Genomic DNA, 9,577 nt, shown 5'->3' on the forward strand with positions numbered 1-9,577 from the left:
GTAATGGCAAACCAAGACACAGTGGCCAGTACGGCCAAGAGGAGGGACATACAGAACAGAATTCAGCAGCTACCCAGACGTTCAATGCAAACAAGGTGCTGGACTAGAGGAGCAAGCCTGTGTGTATAGTTCTTCCTGAAACACTGGGGTGGAGTGACAGGCATATCCTGACACCTTGAGAAACACCAGGGCTTCCATATCATTTGCCAGAGAAGCAGCCGTTTGAAGTTATAAATCATGGCTTTGCCATGGTCTGGTTGATCTTGAATTAACCTTTAATTTTTCTGAACTTCAGTATTCTCATCTGTAAAAATAATATACACCTTATAGATTGTTACAGGGATCAGGGTTTGCAGAAATTTTCTGTAAAGGATCAGTTAAGTATTTTAGATTTTTCTGGCCACAATATCCCAATTACTCAACTCTCCTACTACAATGTGAAAGCAGCCGTAGACAACAAGCAAATGTGCTCTCTCTCTCTTTGTCAAATAAATAAAGTCTTTAACAAATAAATGTAAATAAATAAAAACAAGCAGCAGGCCTGATTTGGCCCCTATATGTTGTAGTTTACCAATCTCTGGTTTAGACCAAACAGTTAATTTACATGAGACAGAATGCTTGGCACTTCCTATTCTCTCAATCAGCAGCAGAAAAGGGGCTTTGCCCTTCAGGCAGTGAGAAGGCAGCTCGCTCCTCTTTGGATGAGGTGGCTACAGTTTCTAAAACTTGTGAGTATGTGGGACAGTGGGAAAGCAGAACCAGGAGGAAAGGCAGCATGCCCCAGTACACACAGGGCTATTGAGTGGAGTACCCAGGCCAGAGAGTAGAGAGAAGCTGGCGAGAAAACAGGATTTGGAGCAAGGCAAAGCTGAACTCAGATCCCACAAACTCTGTGTGATCTTGGAAAAGAGACCTAAACTTTCTGAGGCTCAGCTTCTTCATCTGACAAATGGAGAAAGTAATGTCTGCCTCCGGGGTCTATTATGAGAATTAAATGAGACAGAAATGTATAACAAGCAACAGAAAGTCACATGACCAGCATTCCTTTCAGGACAAAGATCACATTTGTTTGGGAAAAATAAATTTTCTGATAAGCCTCCTGGGAACCCAGGAATCAAGGGCAAGTAATTTGTTTGGGAAGTGATTCTAGGACACTCAGAATCAGGTCAGAGTGTCAAGAAGAAACTCTCAAAAGAATTTGAGCATTGACCCCAATACGAAGGGTAAGAAATTATGAATAGTCTGTAGTTTCTAATAATAGGTGAATGGTTAAATACAGTAAGAGAAAATATGTACTCTTCAAATATATTTGTATAAACAATATCTGATGATATATGAAAAACAATATATTAAGTAAATTAATAAAAATATGAACATATGCATAGTGAGAAGGACAAATATTAAAAATTTGGAAGACAAACATCTGCATTATAACAACAACAATAACAAAAGATAGTCAAATGCAATCAGTGATGCCAACATATTTCTAACTTGGAAGAACATTAATAACTATAATTCTTGTAGTTAGTTCAAATTCAAATTCTTGAATTTGAAGTTCTATTTCTTTATTGGAATGGCATTGAAAGTATAGATTGCTCTAAGCAGTATAGACATTTTAACATTGTTTATTCTTCCGATCCATGAAGGTCTATTTCTTAAATATAAAGTTTTTGAAACTCGGCCAAAAGATGTCATTGGACTTATTGTTGCAGATTCGCATCCATCCCCAAATACATGCAGTGAGTTTTTCTACAGGTAGTTATGACGTTCTTTGCACAATCTCTTCCTAAATGCGGTGCTTGTCATCATACTATGCATCCTGCTCACTGGCAGGATGATTCAGAATGAATCTCCACTCTGAAAACTTCCAGTTACTAACAACGACAAACACAAAGGTCTTCCCTGGAGATCCACGGGCCACGGTGAGTCCTTGAACAAGGTTTTGAGTCCAGTTGCCTCCTGATGTTGTATGCAGAATCCTGAGCCTTAGCCCAAGTGCGTTGTCCACATTTGTCTGCATTGTCAAAGTGCTTCCAGAAGCTGGAGAACTGCTGTTCAGTGAAGTGATTCAAGGCATGGCCGCTGTAAAATAACCGAAACACATCTAAGACCATCTCCAAGCAAATCCTCCATTTGTAAACTCCTCTCATCTCAGCTGAGAAAAGGGTTAATAGCAGCCGGGTCCACTTCAGCAAATGAGTCTTAAATCCCTAGACTGAAAGTAGCATTAGGACACTTACGCTGCTCATCTCCCCACCAGCAGGCTTGGTCCCCCTGCATACTGGGTTGTAGAAAGAGACCAAGAAGAAAACATTATCATCTAAACCCAGCCCTGGGCAACTGGGCCTGTGCCCACAGAGTTCCCCAGACTTGCCAGCAGGAAGAGCTTCAATAAGAGCTAAGCCCTCCCCTCTAGGTGCTCAACACCAGGCCACACTTACAGATATTCCATCACCCAGGCAGCAGGGCTGCCACATTCCCAGGATAACATCATGATTCATCCAGATCCACGCGCCTCCAGAATAGGCCATTTATCTGAGCCCGGCCAGGTGGCATGGGGATGATGACTGGAGAAGAGGTTCCATTGTTCGATCATAATTTACACCATCCTGGGAAAATATTTTCTGTCTTGTAAAATAATGTTCTGCATGAATGGAGGCACACATGTACTAGAAAGAAAAAAGAAGAAAAAGAAGGAGAAAAGAGAAGCTGGTCCATATAGGAGATAAATTTAATCCAATGTAAATGTATACTGACAGGAAATTTCCCTTAATCATTTCTTAGGCCCTGAAAGAATTTTCTGCACACACAGAAACTAGTCCTCCTTTGTCTTTGATGAACCGAGAAGCGGATCCGTAAGTGCCCGCAGTAAATCCAGGAAGTACAACCTGTGGAGGGAGGAAACAGTGAAGACAGGAGGGAGGAAGCCACAAAGCATGAGTGAAGACTTTATGGAAAACTGGGGTTCAGTCTTGTTGCATTCCCTTTGCAGATGCTGTGGAGCACATGTCCAAGCTTTTCTAGCTGAGGCGCGAGGAAGCTTGAGTACTTATTCACTATATCGCATTTGTCATAGTAGAGGGCTGCTACATTGGGCATTTACTCCCTGTCCCTGGTGGTCTGCCCTATGCGTGTGGAATTAAACATACCCCTGCTGCCAGAGGAGGCAAGAGCCATTGGTAATTGCAGTAAGAAATCTTTGGTTTACATAGAAATAGTAAATGCCAAGGGGATAGGGGCAGGGCTCTGATACTGCCTGGAACACCCCCCCACACCCTCAAAACTGTCTAGATTATCACTGTACAGATAGAGCAGAAATCCTTCTGGTCTGTGGAAAACTGGAAATTGTTAACTGTTCATCTCTTGGCTCTTTAATCAAGCAACACATCTTCTTTGAGCACTATCAATGTACCTGTCCCTCTGTTTTGTTCCATGGGGAAGGCAAAAGAAAGGAATGTTGGGATGCCTGACTTTCAGGAGCTCATGATGCAGTCAGAGAAGAAATATCCACAACCCGAAACAATCAATATGGCAGACACAAAGCTGTGGGGCTGACGGTGAGCACCGCCCACAGCCTCTTTCCAGGCAAAGTGAATTGTGACCATCTTGGTGGCTAGCCATGGTGCAAGGGCATTTCTTCAGCCACCAGACCCTTCCCCAGGTATACTGGAGGTAGAAAAACAAAGGATTGTTAGACTACCTCTGGAGTGAGACAGCTGCCAAGTCCATTAAAGGGTAATAGCCATCAAACAAAAGTAGATTGGTGTGTTTCTTGAACGGAAGTATGTCTTAGGTTGGGCTCTTCCAGGGGCAAACCTTGAAACAAGGATTTCAGGGGACATGGTTTGCTTAGGAGGTGATCCCACAAAGCACTGATAGGGGAATGGGGAAGCGATCAAGAAAAGAAAGAAGCTAACACAGAATGAATGAAAGAGCAAGTGATAGCTGGGGACAACTAGAGTTCACTCCAATGGGGAATTCGGGAAAATAACATAGAAGCCACTGGGAGTCACTGCATCTGAAAGGTGCTGGAGAGCCAGGCTCATGCCCTGGAATTGGAAGCACAGAGGGGAGGGGTTGGCACACCACTGCCAGTGTCTGTTACAGAGAGCAAACAGCTTAGTATTAGAAAAGGTTTTTGGTTACAGCTCCCTCTTGGATCAATTAATGCATTTTGAGGTTGCTGCTTAGCTCACAATAATCTCCCTTCCTTTGGGGATGCTCTCGGTGGCCACACCTTTGTTGCATGCCCCTGCCTTCTTGATCTTAGCTGATCAATTCAGGGACAGGTACTTTCCTCAAGATGGGCCACTCACATTTTTTCTCCTGGGAATCTGCAACATGACACAAAGAGACACAAGGACTTAAAGTCACTGCACATGGATCCTGCAGAAAATCTGTGAGCTTTGACTGGTGAGAACCCTACAGCTGTCCTGCCCACACCCCACCCCCTCCTCACCACCTGCTTAATTTCTGACTGTTCAAACTTCTTCCTGTTCTATATACTCTTCTAATAAATTCTCTCTCTCTCTCTCTCTCTCTCTCAGTTAATCAGGATAGTTAAAGTTTTTCTGTTACTTGTTATCCAGACAATGTTAAGATGCATTTATGTGGGCTCAGTTTCAAAAGCCCTGATAACCTGAAAGCAAGAGCAGGACTCAGGTTTTTGTCTAACTCGGTGACATTTATGGATTGAATCTCCATTCAGCCCCACCCAGCAGGCATATATCAATGCAGAATGATTGCCATCCAAAGGGGAAATCCTGGCAAAATGGCAGGGACGTTCAACATTTTTTTAAAAAGCATATTTACATATCCTCATAGAGCACATAAGCAAAAGCACACAATTCACATATTTAGTTAGATTTTAATGGGAACAAAGCAGTTAATCCCAAGCTTTCTAGTATAATGGAAATCTGTTTGCCTTTTGAAAAAAAAAAAAAAGAGAGTTTAAACTGTGAGTTAAGTAATCCTTTGGACAGCGGGCACCCATACCTCAATATATTAAATGTTTTCCAATCATCCACTCTGTTCATTATAGAAAAGTAAATTTGCTTAGCCACTAAATACCAAATGTTCACTTAGAAAACATTAAGGAATGTGATCAAGAAATTTTCTTTCTTGTGAAATAATTGCTTCAAAGCTGCATAAACACAAAGTGCACATTTTCTAGGGGAACGGGGGAACAAGCCTCAGCAACCAGCAGATTTATGTGATGTTGAAAATTACTCTTGCCTTCTTAAGCCAGCATTTTTCTTGTGCATGCATCTTACAAGAGGAAAAGCCTGTAGCAGGATTCAGGTCCAGATTTCTGTTGGGAGTTTTGACATCCATGCATATTTGGTTGATAGTCAGACATGAGAACTTGGAGCCCAGAGAGATGGACAAGGGTTCTAGACTGGAGATAGGGAGATTTGGTATTTTCTATGGTCAGCAAATACTCACTGTGTGACTTTGGGTAAGACACTTCCCCATTCTATGTCTCAATTTCCTCACTATAAAAAGCTGATCAGAGATTCTATTCTGATTCCATTCTATAAATTAGTGCTTCCCTACATCAATGACATCATTTAAGACATGACATCTTGGTACTTCTGGGTTCCATCTTTAATGGCATTTCTCCTCTCTTTCTGTAATACTAATGGTAGTAGCAATGGGTGCTGACACAGCGTGGATTCTAACACATCCATGATACTTATCATAGGACAGGCACAGCTATTAACACCTCACATGCATCTCCTTACTTAATCCAAGCCACCATTCTATGAGATAGGTACTGTGATTGACCCCAGGTTTCAGGTGGAGAAACTGAGGCAGAAAGCTAAAACAACTTGCCTAAGTTCCCATGGCAAGTAAGTGAAGAAAAATTTAAAAACCCAGAGCACTTGCCAAAAGACTTAACCACGGTGCTATGGAGTCTCTCTTATAATAATCCACCTCTGGAAAAACACTGAAATTTTATTTTCCTCTTCCTTTCAAAATTCTGGCCTCTTTATCATATGATTCAATCTTTTGAGAATTGTCACAGAGTTTAAAAAAAATTAAGTCAATGAATATTTTAAAAATGGTGTGTGTGTGTGTGTGTGTGTTAGACACAATAGGAGAGAAAGGGGAAGATATTGACCCTACCCTCTGAAATCTTACAGTTTAATTCAAAGTCAGCTCTGTACAGCCTTGATTGCACCTTTGCCTCGGGGGTAGAGAAAGAACATCCAGAACCATAGAAGGTAAACTTGCTATCCAAATAACCCATATTGTTTTGGGGGCTGCCTATTCCTGGAGCTGAGTCATTCCTTGCCCATCCAGTGACCATGGGGACAGGGTAGAAGAGAGAAGATGTGGTAGCACCCCGGACAAGCCCTGCGAAGACCTGGAACTGGCCCAGCATGTGGTTCTGGAGAGAGTCTCAGCACATGTTTGACTTCTTCCACAAATATCCTCATTCACACTAATGACCTGAAAGGCTCCCTGCAAGCGGCTTTCTTTGGCCTCTCACATGCATGATACCTCACACTCAGCCCTACACATTTACCAGCCAGTGCCTTCTGCCATGCTGATCAAAGCCCAGGTAAATAAATCTTTCACTAGACTATAGGTTCCCCAAGGGCAGGGGCAGTGTCTTCGTTCTCCCTGACTTCGACATATACCCGGAATAGACTCTGGGAGACAGCAAAACCCACTGATTAAGCAACAAACAAATCAGCATAAAAGATGCACTATGACCTTTTCAGTTGCAAGAGTTAAAAATTAATCTGAAACTAGTTAACCAAAAAAGGGAATCCGTGTCCTCATGTAATTATCAGGTTGAGAACACTAGGACCTCTAATGCTGTCTCTCTCTCTTCCCTTTACTTCCTTAGTTTGGCTCCTTATTCAGGTTGGTTCTAGTGGCATAATAGCATCCAGCAGCTCCGGCCTTCTCTTTCACCAGCTAAGCAAATTCAGACAAAAAAAAAAAAAAAATTTACTGGTTTCCACCAATTTGCCATGTCTGATCCTCTTACTTGTCCAAACATGAATCAGTCACAGCGTCTGGGAGATGGAGGTCACCAATGGCCAAGCACGGACTTCAGGTGTCTTCCTCGAACTAGGAACTGATCACGCCCTGTCTGAAATCAAGGAATTAGAGCAAGGGAAATGCCATTCAACAATGAGCAGTCAGGAGGGGCTCTCAGAAGGTAGGATGGATGTCAGCCAGGCAAAATGCCCCAGCGCTCCTCAGGAGAGAGAGACCGAACCTGAGACCCAGCAGACTCTCAGATCCAATAGCTGGCTTATACAAAGTAGAAAGTAGAATTTGGCTTCCTAGATGTTTGGACTGTCCTCCATAAAATATGATTTGCTTGGTGTCTACCAAGTGTATACATAGTGCTCAGTCAGGTTGTTGACAGTGGGTCAGAGAGTGAAGTGTGTTTTAGTTTCACAAGTTCAGTTGCTTTAACCTACCCACCACTTCTTTTAGGAAGACATCATCTCCCACCATCAGCTTATGAGGACTTAGAAACTGAAGGTGAGACCTATGCTGAGAAAGCTTGTCAGTGGTGGAACTGGGATTTGAACCTAGGACAATTCTGGAGGGCTGCCTCTGGGATGTCTGCATGGGGAGATTGCTTACCCAGTGTGCCCTTCGCAAAGACGCTGTCAGTTGCAGCTGCATTTATACCCCAGGCAGTCGCATCCTGGCATTAGCACATTCTTTGCAGGAAGGTTTCTCTTAGTGTCAGCAAGTGGAAATGGCTTATTTGTCCCCTGATGGCCCATATTGTAGTAAAACAACCTCACTCCTCATTAGCGGGCCAGGAGAGTGTGGTCAATGATTGCTTTTAAAAACAAACACCATGGGGATCAAGAATTCTTTTAGAAAGAACCCACTGTCTCCCTCTTGCTCTGTGTCTCCCCATTGCTTCACTAATTTCTGTTATGCTTAAAGGGAAGACTCAGCAGTAAGAGGAACAAAGGGACAGCCCCCAAGACGGTGGCTGCTGCTGTCTCTTAGCCCTTCCTGTGCTGGTTTAGCTCACCTCTCATTGCAGACCATGAGAAGACTAAGGCCAGGAGTCTTGTCTCTTCTGTCCCCCCAGCTCCTTGGCTTAGGTCAGATGAGCCATGGCACACAGAACCCTGGCAAACAAGCCATGAAAAGCACAGACAAGACATCTGGAAATATCGCTGCCTCACCCTGCCCAAAACTCTCAGACTGGCTGAAAGTCCACCCAAGAGAAGAGCCAACAGCGCAGTCATTAAGTACAGGTAGAAACTCTGACAGACAATGGTGAGGCTCTGCCCACAGGAACCAAAACACTTAGTAGGAGAGACACACTTGAAATAATCTCAATGATGACTATATAATTAGAAACTGTGGTAAGTGTCAAGGGTTGTGGGTTGTGCAGTCGGGGTCCTGGACCAGTGGGAGGTGTTATGGTGTTTAAAGGTCATCAAAGGACACATCCATGAAATTGGTAAGAGAGGCAGCATAACAAAGTGGCTGCCTAAGCCGGACTGGAGGCTGGCGGCTTGTTCTCTGCATGGTCCTGGCCCATTTCCCTCCTCTGTAACACAGGCCTGTGATCGCAATACTGCTCACTCCCCAGCTTGTTAGGAGCACTGAAGACTTAAAAGTGGTGAAGTGCTTAGAAGGGGGCTGGTATGAGAATACTACAGAAGTGTTTGCTGACTTTAAAACTCGGAGGCCTGAAGGGAGAACTGGAACAGTGAGGCCAAGAGTGAATAAGCAGTTTCTGGGCGGAGAGGACGGCACATGCAGAGCCCTCTGAGGCTGGGGAAGTGTGGCCTGCTGCGGTGTGGGCCCATCTGCATGGAAAGAGCCCTGCAGGAGGCAGCATGGTACAAGAGAACAGGGCTGGTCTTGGCGGGATCCTGCTCTGGTTCATTGTGGGCACAACGTGGAGCTTCTGAAGGGCCTGAAGCAGAGGGCCTGAGCAGTGGTTTCAGGAGATAGAGCGATTGGGATATAGGGACAAAAGAAGAGAGGAGGGGTGAAACAGGAAACCACCATCCAGCTTTACACCCTACTGGTGCCTGGGAATAGGTGAGGTTACTCTAATGATGGGCAACTGTGAATATCCCTCAGGTGAGAAGCGTCAGTCCCACATGGAGTAGGTAGAAGGTGGGACAGCATTCCCTAGGTGCTGCGCACACATTACAGGGCTCCTTGGGTGGCCCTCTCTGAAACTGGCAGAGCCCCAAGGGAAATGCCACACTCTATCTTGCCTCCTCAAGCCCTTGAGGATAAGATGAGAGCTTCCTCTCCTCTGGTTTCTGCAGAGCTGGGATCTGATGGACCATGATGTTGCCATCTTAGGTGGAATTAGGGACCTTGCTGAGAACAGTTTTTTCCACCTCCTGTAGGAATTCCCTTTTTGGTAGGGTAGGGTCTTAAAACAAAAGCAAAAACAAATAAACAAACAAAAGAACAGATATTCTGTGGAAGGCAAAGGAGCACTTTGACTCTTTTAAATTTACTTATTTAATATAAATATAGCAGAGCAGCCAGCTGCAGAGATGTTATGAACAAGGAATACAGATGTTTCAAATTAAATGTGCAACCCTGGAACACA

Source organism: Mustela nivalis, assembly GCF_964662115.1.
Source record: "Mustela nivalis genome assembly, contig: HAP1_SCAFFOLD_2165, whole genome shotgun sequence".
NCBI lineage: Eukaryota > Metazoa > Chordata > Mammalia > Carnivora > Mustelidae > Mustela > Mustela nivalis.